General features: G+C 38.2%; 1 protein-coding gene across 2 annotated transcripts in view; it reads left to right on the forward strand.

The window, feature by feature from the left end:
- mid2 (midline 2) overlaps positions 1 to 18314 on the forward strand; it is an 846826-nt gene that overhangs the window by 403463 nt on the left and 425049 nt on the right. The gene's annotated exons all lie outside the window — the stretch shown is intronic.

Raw genomic sequence — 18314 nt, forward strand, 5'->3', positions numbered from 1 at the left:
AGAGCGAACTACTGGTGAAGAAATTTTCCGAGTAACAGATGATTTCTTCAAAATATAAAATATTGAATGGAGCAATTGCATTGCTATTTGCACGGATGGTGCTGCGACAATGACGGGTAGTAAAAAAAGGTTTTGTCTTTTGTGTAAAACAAAAAAATCCGATAATACAAATTACACACTGCTGCATACATTGAGAAGCATTGATGGTCAAGAATTTGGCAGAGGAACATTTGAACACGATGAATAAATGCATTAAAATCATAAACATAATTAAATCGAGAGCCCTAAATTCGTGAATCTTTGGAATACTCTGTGCAGAAATGGGAGCTGAATATGAATCCTTATTGTTTTATACTGAAGTTCATTGGCTATCCCGAGGCAAAGTTTTGGCTAGATTGTTTGAGCTTCGCTACGAGGTGCGTGAGATTCTTTTAGATCAAAATATGCCCGAACTATACCAGCGCCTCGATGATGATTACTGGATAGCCAAACTTGCATACATGGCTGATATATTCGAGGATCTGAATGAACTTAATAAAAAAATGCAAGGTGGAATGAGAATATATTGATGTGCTCCGATAAATTACAGGGGTTCAAAAAAAAACTCGAACTTTGGCAGGAAGAGTTGCAAAAATGATGTTTAGAAATGTACCAAAGGACCAACCATAGTACGATTGAAAACAAGCAATTAATTGTGGATTTGGCCCAACAACATTTAAGTATGCTTCAGCAGAAATTTGATCACTATTTTTATCATATTAATACGGAACAATACGATAGGATTCGAAATCCTTTTGCAACCAATGCAATAAATTCTACGGAAGCACTGTCACTGCAAATTCGAGAGGAATTTATAGAATTAAGTAATGACGGAACGTTCAAACTTCATTTTGCCGAAGTTCCATTAAATGTTTTCTGGATTTCCGTTAAGAAAGAATATCCTCGCATTTCCGAGAAGGCCATCCTAACACTACTTCCATTTTCTACGACATACTCATGTGAGCAAAGTTTTTATGTATGTATACTTATAATAAATGTATGCTTATAATAAAAAATGAAAATTTATTGTAAAATTTGTGTATTAAATTAATATCTATATATCAGTGGTGTAGCTGGAGATCATGTTGCCCGGGCGGTGAAAAATTTGACGCCCCAAAGCTGAAAGAAATTTTTTTTTGCGCCTCCTCAAGGAACAAAAAAAAAAAGGAAACTACCGTAGTTTGGATGCCCCTAAATATCTGGCGCTCGGAGCGGACCGCCCCCCGCCCTAGCTACCACTGCTATATATTTTAGCTTTTGACGTGCCGCGTAATTCTAGGAAGAATTTTGGTGTGTCGTAGGTGAGAAAAGGTTGAGGAGCACTGTCTGAGGCATTTTGATTTGCATTTTGTTGCATTTATTTCTGTGCTTTAACTATTTTGTATAAACATATCAGTCTGTTAGGGAAAATTGTATTACAAATTAACCCAAAGACGGGCGTCCTTTATTACACCAGACTGGTGGAACCTCTGTGGCAAGACTGATTATTCTTAACAGAAGTGCTTCATTTATCAGTGAGGTTCATTTATATCACATAGTCAACAAAGCATTGTATTTACACCAATCAGAGAACATATAAAATGGTATGGTCTTTAAACACATCTCTCTCTTTTTTGTGATGAAATTTTTATTTATTTTCCATCAATAAAAAAAAAACTGACAAAAGTTTCAAATGACAATTGTGATAGAAATGTAGTAAAAAAAAAAGGAAAAAACATACCAACCAGTCCATACTAGTAATAACTACAAAACTTTACAATTACATCCTAAAAGAACAAATTTAACAAAATTATAACCCCTGACTGTACCACGCATGATAATGCTTCATCTAAACACACCTGTCTCTTGCGTATTATCTAAAGGTCCCAAAATTATTAAATAGATTAAAATTCTGAGGTAATAACTTTTCATATGTCATTTATTATCAAAGAACAAAATGAAATGTCTCCTCTTTAATGTAATGTACTTGTACAAATGAAGTCAGGTTGAGCTTGTTTAACAGGCAGACACAAGCTGAAACACTCAGAAGGTGAGTTTTTCCCTTACAAAGTGTCCATCCCACTAAATCCAGTTTTATTATCAGAGGAGTGGTGGGGAGCTTTCACTGATACAGCGCATTGCTAAATCCACCACACAACGAACCACCCTAGGATCCCAACTTGAGACCCAAGAGCAGCCGTGCAACGGGTGACACCTCAGCACCACACTGGAACAGTGTGAGCTTTTTAATAACGGCTGGAGTGTTAATCCTGCCACCAACCCCCAGTACTGAGCACTTGCAGGATAAGGGCCTTGCTCAAGGGCCCAACAGAGTGGAATCACTTCTGGCATTTACGTATTCTAACCGACAACCTTCTGCAAATCCCTGGCCTCAGAGCCACTCATCTGCCTTAATAACAGAACCAGAGCGTATTCCAGCAGCAGTTGGGTTCAAGGAGGCTAAGAACCTCGGACAGAGTGCCAGACCATCACTGAGTCCATTCATAAACAGTCTTTGTGCCAATTTAGAGTCCATCAATGTGACAAGAATATCTTTAGCGATATGGAAAGAAAAATGCCTGCAGCGATACTCTGAATATATGGAGACTCCACACAGACAATGAAGAGGTGTGGGATTTGAACTGATTTGCTGGGTCCACAGGGCCACAGCACTAACCAAAACTCCAAATTGTCAGCCATGGTTTAAATTAATAAATAGAGGGTAAAAATATTCTTTACAGTAAAATAACTCTGGATGACTAAATTACAATAGTGTAAGGCATTAGATAAGACCCTTTTTTAAATTTTAAGTTATCTAGTTATGATTCCTTTCAGTGACCTGAAACTGTTTAACCACCTCTTTCTGCTTAAGTTAAAGGTTTACTCAGTACATTTGACAATACTCTTATTACTATTACTGATCAATGATGTCTAGGACCCTTTTGTGTGTGAAGTCGCCATGTTCTCCTCTTGTTAACAAGAGTTCCCTCTGCCCATTCAGTGTGGTGCCTGCTAATGACCTTTACAGTAGATGGCTAGTTTGCCTTGTGCTCTTCTGAGAAATGGTAACTTTTGAAAATTACTCCAAAGAAAACTCCAGTTCTTGACATCAGGCGCCATTTATCCTTCATCAAAACTACCCAATCCTATTCTTGCCTTTCTAGATTTAGAATAAATTTTATTTAGCGATGAAGAAAAACATTGCAGGTATCTATAATAACGGAATGGATTTAATTGGCTGATATGAAGAGCAGAAAGCATCTGAGCCCTTGAAAATGAATATTTGACTGTGTGAATAATTTAAAAAATATTTTTCTTGGCTGAAGTTTATATCTATACTAATAAAAGGCAAAGCCCGCACTCACTCACTGACTGACTCACTCACTCACTGACTCATTACTAATTCTCCAACTTCCCGTGTGGGTGGAAGGCTGAAATTTGACAGGCCCATTCCTTACAGCTTCCTTACAAAAGTTGGGCAGGTTTCATTTCGAAATTCTACGCGTAATGGTCATAACTGGAAGCTATTTTTCTCCATATACTGTAATGGAGTTGAGCTCGAAAGCCGTGGGGGGGGCGGAGTTTCATGTGACATTATCACGCCTCCCACATACTCACGTGAACTGACTGTAAACGCAGTACGTAGAAAACCAGGAAGAGCTCCAAAAAGCGCTGAAGAAAACATGTATTATATAATTGAGAAGGCAGCGAAACAATAAGAAGCGAGCGACTGATATATACAACCATATTCATGAGTGCTGCTACTTCGGAAACAAAGCACGGTGTAAACCTAAAGTTTAAATTAAGTTCATAGACAGGCTGCCGCTGGTGTTTGTCATGCTCACGGGTAATGCGGGATACAAGTTTAATGAGAGGACGCAGGATATAAACGAGAGTTTTGATCACTTTGTAACTAAGTTAAAATTGCAAGTGAAGAGCTGTGCTTATGCAAATTCCGAGAGACTGTGTTTGTGGGGGAGTCACGTCATCATCTCCCCTCCCATTCACCTCATTTCGCTCTGAGCTGAGCTCCGCACCTAACGCAGTGTTACAGAAGCGACTTTGTGAGGCTGCCACCAAATACTCACAGAAAAATCCACAAATTAATACACACGCTGTCTCTACAGTTTCTCCACACTGAATCCTCCAGGCACTACTTACAAAAGGTTACATTGACAATCGTGTTATGTTATTTTTAAAATGTTTCCTTTTCTTAGCACAAGCACAGCTGAGAAGCTTCGATGCATGTGCTCCATAACGCGTTAAAAAATCACGCATTTAATCACACTTTGCATTACAAACAAAGGGGAACTTCTGTCAATGCATGATTTCCTGGTACACCGATTACATTGATCAGCGCTTCCCGATTCATTTTACCCTCGCACCCCCTTGGTTTGAGAAGTATGAAAAAATATGAGGTTAACACAGAAAAACAGATCACCAATTGAAGCTTTATGAATAATCGATTCGCCATCAATAATTGTTTTGGTAAAGCCATACTTAGTGTGATCCTCCTTCCATTTTATAATTTTTCCGCCACTACCCATGATTAAATGAACGGTAAAAAAGTAAGAGCGAAGCGAGGGTGACTTATTCAGGCAGGCAGACGACAGCTCAATAGCTCGAATTTGGATATAAGTAGGTTCTATTTAGTCGACAGAAATATCTTTGTTAGAAATGGAAGTTGAATTCAGTCTTTAAATTTCTATGATAAAGAATAAGTTATGTAATGATGACTAAATTTAACTATATAAAGTCAAAACTTGTATATATAAAGTCATTCCTGAATATATAAAGTCAAAACTTGATTATATAAAGTCACTGTCGGAAAAAATAAAGTCAAAACTTGAATATATAAAGTCAAAACTTGTTTCTAAATATATAAAGTCAAAACTTGAATATATAAAGTCAGCGCTGGAATATATAAAGTCACAACTTGAATATATAAAGTCATTCCCAAATATATAAAGTAAAAACCTGAGTATATAAAAACGTTGGATCCAACCACAGGGTCACGGGAGTCTGCTGGAGCCAATCCCAGCCAACACTGGGCGCAAGGCAGACACCAATCCTGGGCAGGGCACATGCATCATTTCCAAAACATTAACCGAACAGTGTTTTTTTTATTTATTTTTCTGAATACGTTTTTGTTAACTTAGTTCAGTTCAGAGTCGTTTCAATCAATAGATTTTGACTTTCACTTTATATATTCAGGAGTGAGTTTATATACTCCGATGTTGACTTTATATAATCAGGAATGACTTTATTAATTCCGATGCTGACTTTATATATTCAGGTTTTGACTTTATATATTCCAGCGCGGACTTTATATATTCAACTTTTGACTTTATATATTCAGAAACAAGTTTGACTTTACATATACCGACGCTGACTTTATATATTCGGGAATGACATTATATATTCAAGTTTTGACTTTATATATTCTGACGCCGACTTCACAAAATCAATGTATTTGCCTGTTTGGCACCCCATAGTATATGTGTGTGTGTGTATATATGTACACATGTATGTGCATATATATATATATATATATATATATATACACAGTATATGCCAGCAACACTCATGACAATGACAAAACAATTACATTGTCAATCATGTTACGTTATTATTAAAATGTTTCCTTTTCTTTTTACTTCTCGCTGCAAAGCGGGTATTTTGCTATATATATATATATATATATATATATATTTATATATATAAACTGCTCAAAAAATTAAGGAACAATTTGAAAACACATCAGATCTCAATGGGAAAAGAAATCTTCCTGGATATCTATACTGATATAGACTGGGTAATGTGTTAGGAGCGAAAGGATGCCACATCGTTTGATGGAAATGAAAATGATCAACCCACAGAGCCCTGAATTCAAAGGCGCCCCAAAAATCAGAGTGAAAAATTATGTGGCAGGCTAGTCCATTTTGCCAAAATTTAATTGCAGCAACTCAAAATTGTACGCAGGACTTTGTATGGCCCCTGTGTTCTTGTATACATGCCTGACAACATCGGTGCATGCTTCTAATGAGATGACAGATGGTGTTGTGGGGGATCTCCTCCCAGATCTAGTCCAGGGCATCACTGAGCTCCTGGACAGTCTGAGGTGCAACCTGGTGGCATTGGATGGACCAAAACATAATGTCCCAGAGGTGTTCTATTGGATTTAGGTCAGGAAAGTGTGGTGGCCAGTCAATGGTATCAATTCCTTCATCCTCCAGGACCTGCCTGCATACTCTCACCACATGAGGCCAGGAATTGTCGTGCACCAGGAGCCACTGTACCAGCATAGGGTCTGATAATGGGTCCAAGGATTTCATCCTGATACCTAATGGCAGCCAAGGTGCCTTTGTCAAGCCTGTAGCGGTCTGTGTGACCCTCAATGGATATGCCTCCCCAGACAATCATCAACCCACCACCAAACTGCTCATGCTGAATGATGTTACAGGCAGCATAATGTTCTCCATGGCTTCTCCAGACCCTTTCACTTCTGTCACGTGCTCAGGGTGAACCTGCTCTCATCTGTAAAAAGCACAGGGCACCAGTGGTGCATCTGCCAATTCTGGTATTCTATGGCGAAGGCCAATCGAGCTGCATGCTGCTGGGCCGTGAGCTCAGGGCCCATTAGAGGACATGGGGCCCTTGGGTTACCCTCATGAAGTCTTTTTGGTTGTTTGGTCAGAGACATTCACACCAGTGGCCTGCTGGAGGTCATTTTGTAGGGCTCTGGCAGTGCTCATCCTGTTCCTTCTTGCCCAAAGGAGCAGATACTGGTCCTGCTGATGGGTTATGGACCTACTATGGCCCTCTCCAGCTCTCCTAGAGTAACTGCTTGTCTCCTAGAATCTCCTCCATGCCCTTGAGACTGTGCAGGGAGACACAGCAAACCTTCTGGCAATGACACGTATTGATGTGCCATCCTGAAGAAGTTGGACTACCTGTGCAACCTCTGTAGGGTCCAGGTATCGCCTCATGCTACCAGTAGTGACACTGACTGTAGCCAAATGCAAAACTAGTGAAGAAACAGTCAGAAAAGATGAGGAGGGAAAAATGTCAGTGGCCTCCACCTGTTAAACCATTCCTGTTTTGGGGGTCATCTCATTGTTGCCCCTCTAGTGCATCTGTTGTTAATCTCATTAACACCACAGCAGCTGAAACTGATTAACAACCCCCTCTGCTACTTAACTGACCAGATTAATATCCCATGTTTCATTGACCTTATGCTATACTCTGATTAAAAAGTGTTACTTTAATTCTTTTGAGCAGTATATATATATATATATATATATATATATATATATATAGTATATTCAATCAATCAATCAATCAATCAACATTTATTTATATAGCACATATTCATACAAAAAAATGTAGCTCAAAGTGCTTTACAAAATGAATAGAAAAATAGAAGACACAATAAAAATAAACATAAGTCAACATTAATTAACATAGAATAAGAGTAAGGTCCGATGGCCAGGGTGGACAGAAAAACAAAAAACTCCAAAAGCTGGAGAAAAAATAAAATCTGTAGGGGTTCCAGACCAAGAGACCGCCCAGTCCCCTCTGGGCATTCTACCTAACATAAATCATCATATTTTCATGGAAGGACCTGATGATGATGGTCACGTAGACTTCTGGCTTTCAGTCCATCATTGTTGGAGCATCATGATGCTTTGAGTAGGTGGTGGTGGCAGGCCGCCACCAAAGAAACCGGAAAAAGAAACAGAAGAGAGTAGGGGTCAGTGCAGTTTTAGAGCCACCATGAATAGTTATTATGAAGAATTGAACATACAGAGTATCAGGATTATGTTAAAGTGAAGTTATAAAAGGCCATGTTAAAGTAATGTGTTTTCAGCAGTGTTTTAAATTGCTCCACTGTATTTGCCTGGCGAATTCCTATCGGCAGGCTATTCCAGATTTTAGGTGCATAGCAGCAGAAGGCCGCCTCACCACTTCTTTTAAGTTTAGCTTTTGGAATTATAAGGAGACACTCATTTGAAGATCTAAGGTTACGATTTGGAATATAACGTGTCAGGCATTCCGATATATAAGATGGGCGAGATTATTTAAGGCTTTATAAACCATAAGCAGTATTTTAAAGTCAATCCTGAATGACACAGGCAACCAGTGTAGTGACATCAAAACTGGAGAAATGTGTTCGGATTTTCTTTTCCCAGTTAGGATTCTAGCAGCTGCATTCTGCACTCGTTGCAAATGATTTATGTCTTTTTTGGGTAGTCCTGAGAGGAGTGCGTTACAGTAATCTAGTCTACTGAAAACAAAAGCGTGAATTAATTTCTCAGCATCTTTCAATGATATAAGAGGTCTAACTTTAGCTATGTTTCTTAAATGAAAAAATGCTGTCCTAGTGGTCTGATGAATATGCGATTTAAAATTCAGATTACAGTCAGCGGTTACCCCTAAATTTTTTACTTCCGTCTTAACTTTTAATCCTAGTGCATTAAGTTTATTTCTGATAACCTCGCTGAATCCATTATTGCCAATTACCCAAATTTCAGTTTTCTCTTTATTTAGTTTGAGAAAATTACTATTCATCCATTCAGAAATACCAGTAAGACATTGTGTTAGTGTATCGAAAGAGTCGGAGTCATCAGGTGCTATAGATAAGTACAGCTGTGTGTCATCAGCATAGCTGTGGTAGCTCACATTGTAACCTGAGATAATCTGACCTAACGGAAGCATATAGATTGAGAATAACAGCGGACCCAGGATAGAGCCTTGTGGAACACCATATCGGATATCATGTGTCTTTGAGATTTGATTACCACAACTCACAAAGAATTTTCTCCCTGCCAGGTAGGATTCAAACCAATTTAAGACATTGACTAAGGCGATTTCTAAGAATATTATGATCAATGGTGTCAAATGCAGCACTCAGATCTAAGAGGATGAGAACAGATAAATGGCCTCTGTCTGCATTTACCCGCAAGTCATTTACTACTTTAACAAGTGCAGTTTCTGTACTGTGATTTGTTCTGAAGCCTGACTGAAAAGTATCAAGAATAGCATGTTTATTTAGGTGGTCATTTAACTGCATAATGACTGCCTTCTCTAAAATTTTACTTAAGAAGGGCAGGTTAGAAATGGGTCTAAAATTTTCAAAGGCAGAGGGGTCAAGATTATGTTTCTTAAGAAGGGGTTTAACTACAGCAGTCTTAAGACAGTCTGGAAAGACCCCGTATCTAATGACGAATTTACTATGTCCAGAATATTGTCAATTAGAACGCCTGATATTGTCACAGACGTGCGAGTTGGAGGCAGTCAAAGAGCCTAAAGGTGAGTGAAATCTCACGAGACAAGGGTTTATCACGTGGTACTTACCTGAATCTCTTTCTGCCTACAGAAAACTGGAAGAAAAATAAACATAGCCATACTCAATTCCAAAATGGTCGCAATGACGCCACTTCCGGTTCCCATCGGATGATGTCACTTCCGGTTCCACACTCCATTACTTCAGCCTACCCGTGATGACGTTGGTTCCGTGGTCCCGCCTCCAATCGTCACTTCCTGCCAACCATTTCCTCTCCCATCATTGCATCTGCTATATAAACGCCATTTTGTTGCAATAAACCATTCACTTTGTACTGAAAAGTCATTTTGAATCACCATATTTTTCATTTGTCTGGACGACAATATATGGGGACAATCCCCAAATCTTTTTCTATTTTGAAAAGACTTTATTTCATTACAATATATAGATAGTTACATATATATATATATATATATAGAGATAGAGATAGATATACAGTGGGATGCAAAAGTTTGGGCAACCTTGTTAATAGTCATTATTTTCCTGTATAAATCATTGGTTGTTACGATAAAAAATGTCAGTTAAATATATCATATAGGAGACACACACAGTGATATTTGTGAAGTGAAATGAAGTTTATTGGATTTACAGAAAGTGTGCAATAATTGTTCAAACAAAATCAGGCAGGTGCATAAATTTGGGCACTGTTGTCATTTTATTGATTCCAAAACTTTTAGAACTAATTATTGGAACTCAAATTGGCTTGGTAAGCTCAGTGACCCCTGACCTACGTACATACACAGGTGAATCCTATAATGAGAAAGTATTTAAGGGGGTCAATTGTAAGTTTCCCTCCTCCTTTAATTTTCTCTGAAGAGTAGCAACATGGGGGTCACAAAACAACTCTCAAATGACCTGAAGACAAAGATTGTTCACCATCATGGTTTAGGGGAAGGATACAGAAAGCTGTCCCAGAGATTTAAGCTGTCTGTTTCCACAATTAGGAACATATTGAGGAAATGGAAGACCACAGGCTCAGTTCAAGTTAAGGCTCGAAGTGGCAGACCAAGAAAGATTTCTTATAGACAGAAGTGACGAATGGTGAAAACAGTCAGAGTCAACCCACAGACCAGCACCAAAGACCTACAACATCATCTTGCAGCAGATGGAGTCACTGTGCATCGTTCAACCATTCGGCGCACTTTACACAAGGAGATGCTGTATGCGAGAGTGATGCAGAGGAAGCCTTTTCTCCACCCAGCACAAACAGAGCCGCTTGAGGTATGCTCAAGCACATTTGGACAAGTAGGCTTCATTTTGGAATAAGGTGCTGTGGACTGATGAAACTAAAATTGAGTTATTTGGGCATAACAAGGGGCGTTATGCATGGAGGAAAAAGAACACAGCATTCCAAAAAACACCTGCTACCTACAGTAAAATATGGTGGTGGTTCCATCATGCTGTGGGGCTGTGTGGCCAGTGCAGGGACTGAGAATCTTGTCAAAGTTGAGGGACGCATGGATTCCACTCAGTATCAGCAGATTCTGGAGACCAATGTCCAGGAATCAGTGACAAAGCTGAAGCTGCGCCGGGGCTGGATCTTTCAACAAGACAACTGCTCAAAATCCACTAAGGCATTCATGCAGAGGAACAAGTACAACGTTCTGGAATGGCCATCTCAGTCCCCAGACCTGAATATAATTGAAAATCTGTGGTGTGAGTTAAAGAGAGCTGTCCATGCTCGGAAGCCATCAAACCTGAATGAACTAGAGATGTTTTGTAAAGAGGAATGGTCCAAAATACCTTCAACCACAATCCAGACTCTCATTGGAACCTACAGGAAGCGTTTAGAGGCTGTAATTTCTGCAAAAGGTGGATCTACTAAATATTGATTTCATTTCTTTTTTGTGGTGCCCAAATTTATGCACCTGCCTGATTTTGTTTGAACAGTTGTTGCACACTTTCTGTAAATCCAATAAACTTCATTTCACTTCTCAAATATCACTGTGTGTGTCTCCTATAAGGTATATTTAACTGACATTTTTTATCGTAACAACCAACGATTTATACAGGAAAATAATGACTATTAACAAGGTTGCCCAAACTTTTGCATCCCACTGTATATATATATATATATATATATATATATATATATATATATATATATATATATATGAAAACAACACTCATATCAATGACAAAACAATTACATTAACAATCATGTTACGTTATTTTTAAAATTGTTCCTTTTCTTTTTCATAACTTCTTTAACACGCTACTTCTCCGCTGCGAAGCGCGGGTATTCTGCTAGTTTCATAATAAAATGTCATCATAAACATACAAAACATGTTAAAGCACTTTTTAGACTTGACTTTATAAGTGAACCTGTTGCACTGGTTTACAACTGGGACGTGCAAGTCAGTTCAAATGTTGGCCGCAGCCTTCCTCACCTAAGGCTTGCCGCTTCTGATCTGCGTCTGGCTCTTGCTCAAATCTAGTCCAGGAATGTGTTGCTGAGTAGTTTGTTAATTAGAAATGTAAATCATTTTGAGAAATTGTTATATTTGTTATTATTTAAAGTGGTAAGCGCCTTTGCCTGAGGTGACTTTCAAGATCAATATGTTGCATTAGAGTATTTATTAAGAATATGCATAGTTAACAGTTGATTTGAAAAAAGATAATATATGTGAAGTATTAATGCTGTAGTTGTGAACTACAACAAGCTAAAAACATGAGTGCAGTAAATCAGGAGTAGACAGAGCCAGCAAAAAGATCCTGAGGCTGAGTGAGAGAAAGGTTAAATAATCCCAAGGTGTGTTATAAAGAGACGGATCATCACAGTGCCTCAATATCACTTAAATGGGGGGAGAGTCTAATGGCCAGAGGATGTTCATTCTAAAACTGTGCTGCTCCAATCTGTCATATCTAAATTCTGGACAGAGGAAACACAGAGGCTTTGACGAGGAATATACAGAAAGACTAGAAACCGACAGTAGTGCGGAGCACCAAACATTTCAAACTGAACCCAAGAAATAGTGGTATGTCAGTGGACAGAGTACAACAGAGCGTTAATGAGAGTGTACTGAGAGATAGATAAACTAGACTGCATTCAGGGTCAGTTGGAGAGGTCTGAAATCAATTGCTGAAGACTACGCAGAGCTGCTAAACAAGAAGGGCATTGTTAGAGGGGAAGTGGTGATAGAGGTTGTGTTTGATACGAGGAAATACCAAACAAAGTTAGGATATAGTTAATGTGGGAAAGAGCGATCCAACCAGATATCGGACTGGAAGGACCTGAATTGAAGGTGAAGGATGTTCATCCACAATGAGTTTGGCTGAGCTGTAGTTCAAAATGGCTCTCCACATGTGGGGACTGCAAAATTTAAACTTAAAGATATGGACCTCACCAGAGTAGATCTGATGAGAAAAGAGCAAGAACAACTGCTAGATGTTATTAGTATCAGATCAGGAAATGTGTGTACTTTTTGGGACTGAAACTAGAATGAACAGGATTCTAAATCGATTGTGGATTGCTAAACCAGATGGCTTAATTGTTATTACAGTCAAACAAGAACTTCCTGAATTTGTTAACAAAAGCACAAAAATTAATCTGGAACTAAAAAGCGAAATTGCTAAGACTGACAATTGAATTGAGGCATGGAAAGCTACAAGTCATTTCCAGAAAATAAGAATCCAAAACACTAAGCCAGCACATGTTCACAGTTCAAATTCATAATCCCAGATAAAGGACAAATAGAGCCGTGGTGGAATTTTAAGCAAATCTTTTTGGTCCAAACTGCGGTAGTCCATTAACTACCTGTGAATATTATAAAATGATAGTCTCACACATTTAAGAATAAAGGAGGAAAAGTTAAAATTATTTTCAAACAAAGGTAACAAATGAAAACACATTCATTAAAATTAATCTTGTGAATTATTCTTTTATATTAAAGTCCTGCAAACAGAAGAAAATCACTGTAAGTCACACAAAAATGAATAACAAGAACACTTTTCTATTTCTTAACAAAAGGGAGCATGGGAAAGAACACTAGAATAGACTTTAAATGAGTCCTGCACAGAACACGGCACTTTGAATTAACAGAAAAAGAGTAAAGAGAGCAATTATTGGCCTTACTATTACTGCTTTGCTTTTTCAATACAGTGGCCTGGTACCTTAGTGTGCTTTGCTGTGCAATGTTGAGGTTTGAACATTAAACAATTTAGCTCTTCTATTATTTAAATCCAGAGGCAGAGTCATCTTTTTTATTTATCTCCATCTCATCATTTCAGTCTGCTGAGTCAAGTCCATCACTACACATTGTCCCAGGGGCCTGCTGTGTTAGTTTAGAGGTAGAAATCAATGTTCCAATATACTGTATAAATTAGTTTCATTTTCCATAATGTCTTTGTTTCTCTTTTCATTAGTGCTGGAATAAACATGTTTGATCTAGTGGTCTCTATTAATTTCTGTACTTACAGATTTTAAATGCAAGTGTAGCCAGATCTAATGTTCTGCAGGTTTGGCTTACTTTGCTCTTCTTATTAAATATTGTATGTGCAAGCCCATTAGGAATGCCAGTAATTCAAAGGGAATCAACTTTAACACAGAAGCCTCTTTGCTCTGCCTTACTATTGGGGTTTAGCTCTGAATGGCTAGCAGCACGTGTCTCACAATTAAAAATTAGCTGACCAAAGGAGCAGTAAATAGTGACTGTCAATTTTTTCATCTTGCTGCTGTCATTGTATCATAGGCCTTCTCAGCTCTTAATACTTTGTGAGTGTCCAGAAACTGAACATATGTTGTTGTTCTATTTGTATACACTGTGAATTAAAAATTAACGATATTTCAATTAAGGTAGCTGTGTTTACTGCACTTTGTAATAAGTAATGAAAGTCAAAATACAGCAAAACAAAAAAGTAAAAATTAACATCTCTTGAATAGTGGAAGACAGGGTCAAATGTTGTACACAACTATTATCTATTATTTTTTTACCCGATAAATTCAATTCTGGCCTTTGTTTTCATTTAGATGGGTTTCTGAATAAGTTGAATAATTTCATTGTTCTGCACCAAACACCATTTTCTTTAGCCTCAGGTACAATTTTGAGCTATTTCGAATTATTTGCTGCTATGTTATTGTACCCCGAATGCCTGGGAATGGCATCATCAGAGTGATGGTGTAAAGGTTAGCCTGGCATTTCCAGCATATGCAAGATTAGGATAAAACCGGTGTTGGTGTAGAATTCATCCTTCAAAACGTCTGGTTAACAAAATTGTTTTTGGTGTAAATATCTTTTGATTTTTGACATCTGATCACTTATATTTTGAATATTACATGAGTTTGTCTTTTTTAATGTGACTGATCTCCTGCTCTTTTACATTAAAGATTTTCAGCACAACAGCATTTCAGTAGTCTTTAAAAGCCATATTCCAAAGAGTGGATAAGTAAGAAATATTGAGCAGCGCGGGTAAAGAACACCACTCAAGTCTTTTTCCTCCACACTCATAGTCCTGGTGATCCTTTGGGGAGAAGTCTGTTCCTTTCATATCATCTGAAATCACCTTCAATCCCCTATTCTTTGGCATCATCCTCTCCACCTCCATCTTGGTGCATTTCCTCATTTGCTCATTCTCTACCTTTCACTCCACATTCCCAAACCACTTCAGCCTGTTTCTCCTCAGCACTACAACTGAGGAGTGTTTAATTCTGTAACACTCCGCACATCCACATGATCATTCTCATCTCCGTTCTGTCTGGCTCTGCTTCATGTTCTGCTTTCATTGGCCAAGTTTAGTTCTACTCCTCACAAAGCCACAATACCTTTTACTCTTCAACGCTGGAGAAACTGCTTTAGAAGTTAGAACTTGGCACTACACACCGACTGTTTTCCATAAATGCTTCATCTTTACTATCCCTGCTTTGCTTGCTACTCCATCTGCACTCAACATATCAATAGCAGTACTTCCTTGCTTTCTCCAAATAGCAGTGATCCACTCAGCCAAAATGACCAATGCAGTAAATAATAGCCAGGGAAGCATGCCACAATTCCCACATGCCTCCCCAGAGAAAGGTGCACATGAAGGTAGCCTTTGCTCCCACTCTAGTGGCTGGCTTTTGCCTAATCAGTGCCAAAAGGCACATAGCTTCAAAGCTCAAGAAATATATTTGAAAGTCACAAAATAACAGTAAATAAGCTATGCAAGCAGGAAAACTGTGAACTCCAGCTTGCAGAAACAAGTCCCATCAAGAATCTTTATAAAAATAAAGGAATTCAAAAAGCAAAAATAGATTTACTAACAAGCAATCCTAAGCAAACAAATCCCAAAATGCTATCTAGAAATCAAAAATCCCAAAAACAGAAGCAAAAGAGTCAAACCACCAGTAAACACAAAGAAATAGCAACAGCAAACAGGAACACTCACCAATGACCAAGCACATACAATGTACTGCAGAGGGACTGTAATTCCCATGGGCCTTTATAGGGATGGGAAAGCAGTCCCTCAAGGAAGACTGATAGGTTGCCCCACCTTTTGGGAAACCATCCACAAAACAAAAAGGACATAGCAGAATAAGCATTCACACATAGAAACCAAACAATAAACAAAACTGGAAAAAAATCATGTGTGTACAAATAATAAACTTAAATAACAGCACTCATTAAATTAATATTAACCAAATGAACAAAAAAAGACATAAAATGAATTTAAATGTAAGCTAGGGTAGTGACCCTATGTTAAAATACCAAAAAAATGGTGTTGCAAATATCCTACTACATCAGCATCCTGCATCCCCAATATATACGAGGTGTGGCAGAAAAGTAATGAGACTGATTTTTTATTTACCAAAGTTTTTATTTTTTTCAAACAGCAATGTTATCCCCTTCAAAGTAGTTCCCTTGGGCAGCTACATACCGATGGAGACGTTGTTCCCACTGTTGGTAGCAGCACTAGAAGTCTTCAACCGCTATGTCCGTTACACTCTTTTGGATGTTTTCTAAAGTTCCGAAATGACGTTCTTTGAGGACATTTTTCAGTTTAGGAAAAAGGAAAAAGTCACACGGACTGAGGTCAGGTAAATAAGGGGGCTAGGGAACCACAGGAATGCCTTTTGAGGTCAAAAATTCTGTTATGGGGAGGGCAGTTTTTCGGCACCATTTTGGCACAGACCTTTCGCATGTGCAAATGTTCAGTCAAAATTTGATGAACGGTAAATCTGTTCAAATTTAATTGTTCACTCAACATTCTTAATGTTAAACGACGGTCTTATCTCACAAGAGTGTTCACACGTTCGATGTTTTCATTGGTTTTCAAAGTTGAAGTCCTCCCTGAACGGTGTTCATCTTCAACGTGTTTTCTGCCTCCCAAAAATGATTTGTGCCAGCGAAAAACTTGAGCTCGAGATAAAGAATGTTCCCCATAGGCCTGTTTTAACTTTTGAAACGTCACACTTGCCGTTTAATGGCACAACGTTGCTCCAAATTCCGCTGTTCCATTTTGCGTGACGCACAACCAAAACACAACTTCGCTAATAGCAGTCACAAAAATCACGTAGTTAACGGAAGGAGTTGAAACTCGCACTGAGCTATGGGAGGGTACTGATACACGTGCTCTATCAAGATCGCTTGCAGTGTTGCCAGTCTCATTACTTTTCTGCCACACCTCGTATTTTACAAACAAATGTCACATGTGGTGCCTGCAGACTGACTTTCACACCACTTCCAGCAAACTGCATATTGCATGGAGTTTCTCCCAACACCATTCCTACACACACCTCATTCATGCCCCCTATCCCTTCACCTCCAACCATAATCTTAAATTAGGCACATCTTAAGAGAAATAAAATAGGACAATGAGCATGGGTGTTTCCCACAGCGTAATCTTAACATGGACATTTGGGCTGCCGAATTAACTTGATATTATGATATATTTTGAGGTCTTAGCGCAGTTAGTTTCACCACGGAAAAGGGAAAATTAGCCATTGACAGCTGTGTAGGACAGATGGAGGAATCACATCAGTCTGTAAAGTAAAAGAGATAAAGAATTCCTGGAAGGGTGGGTAAGTGGGACACAGTTCTTGTTTGTGTTGATTTTACAGCACACTTTTTATCTTCTCTTTATAATATAATTTATAATAAGGTCTCTTCAGGGTACTAGTTAGTTTAATATTTAGTAGGAAATTAATTTTACTCTGAACTTGATTGAGCCGGTTAAGCAGTGGATGGATGAATTAATTGTATATATTTTGTTATATATATATTATATAACTTTCCTTAGCAAGGGGGGGTGGGGGTGGGGGAGGGGATAGAAGAAAAAGCAGCACAAGCTGACCGATACTCAATGCATTGTCAGCCATTTGTTAGAAGCTTCTCTGCCTTCTATACAATACGCCTATGAAAGAGCAGAAAGGTATTATTAAAATGTGTTGGCTAAACAATAACCTAATTTTAGAAAGTTGCAGTTTCTTACCTAGGAAATTCATGTTTTGTTTTATTTTTCCTTTTTTTTTCAAATTGGATAAAATGACGAAGAAGTCAGCTCTTTCCGGTCAGCTTTTTCACTTCATACCCAGCAGTGTCTTTTAGTACTCACTAGTAATTTCATTCCTCCATACTGTAAATCAGTTTGTTAGTCTTTGCCATGACTTATTCATCACAATTGCCAATGTGTAACAGCTGGTGTAAATTAAAGACAGATGTTTAATTTATTATTGGAACACTAACCTGAGAAGAGCAAAAGCATTGCAGTGTTGACATATGTGAACAATGCTTGTTCTCATGCCGAAATGATTTTGGTAAATTATGTATTTACTCTTTTTTAAAAAGGCCATTTTCTGTGTGAATAAATTAACCGGCTGCCCCGTTTCATTTTGTTTTCTTTCAGTGTTGGCAGCAGACGGTTACACTATTAAATCTTATTAAGCTTCCAGCTTGACCACCATAATTATTAAAATCACATTAGAAGTCTGTTCATCCATCAGTTTTCTCAATCTGCTTTTATCTATGAGGGGACA

This window comes from Polypterus senegalus, chromosome 10, assembly GCF_016835505.1.
Source record: "Polypterus senegalus isolate Bchr_013 chromosome 10, ASM1683550v1, whole genome shotgun sequence".
Classification (NCBI taxonomy): Eukaryota; Metazoa; Chordata; class Cladistia; order Polypteriformes; family Polypteridae; genus Polypterus; species Polypterus senegalus.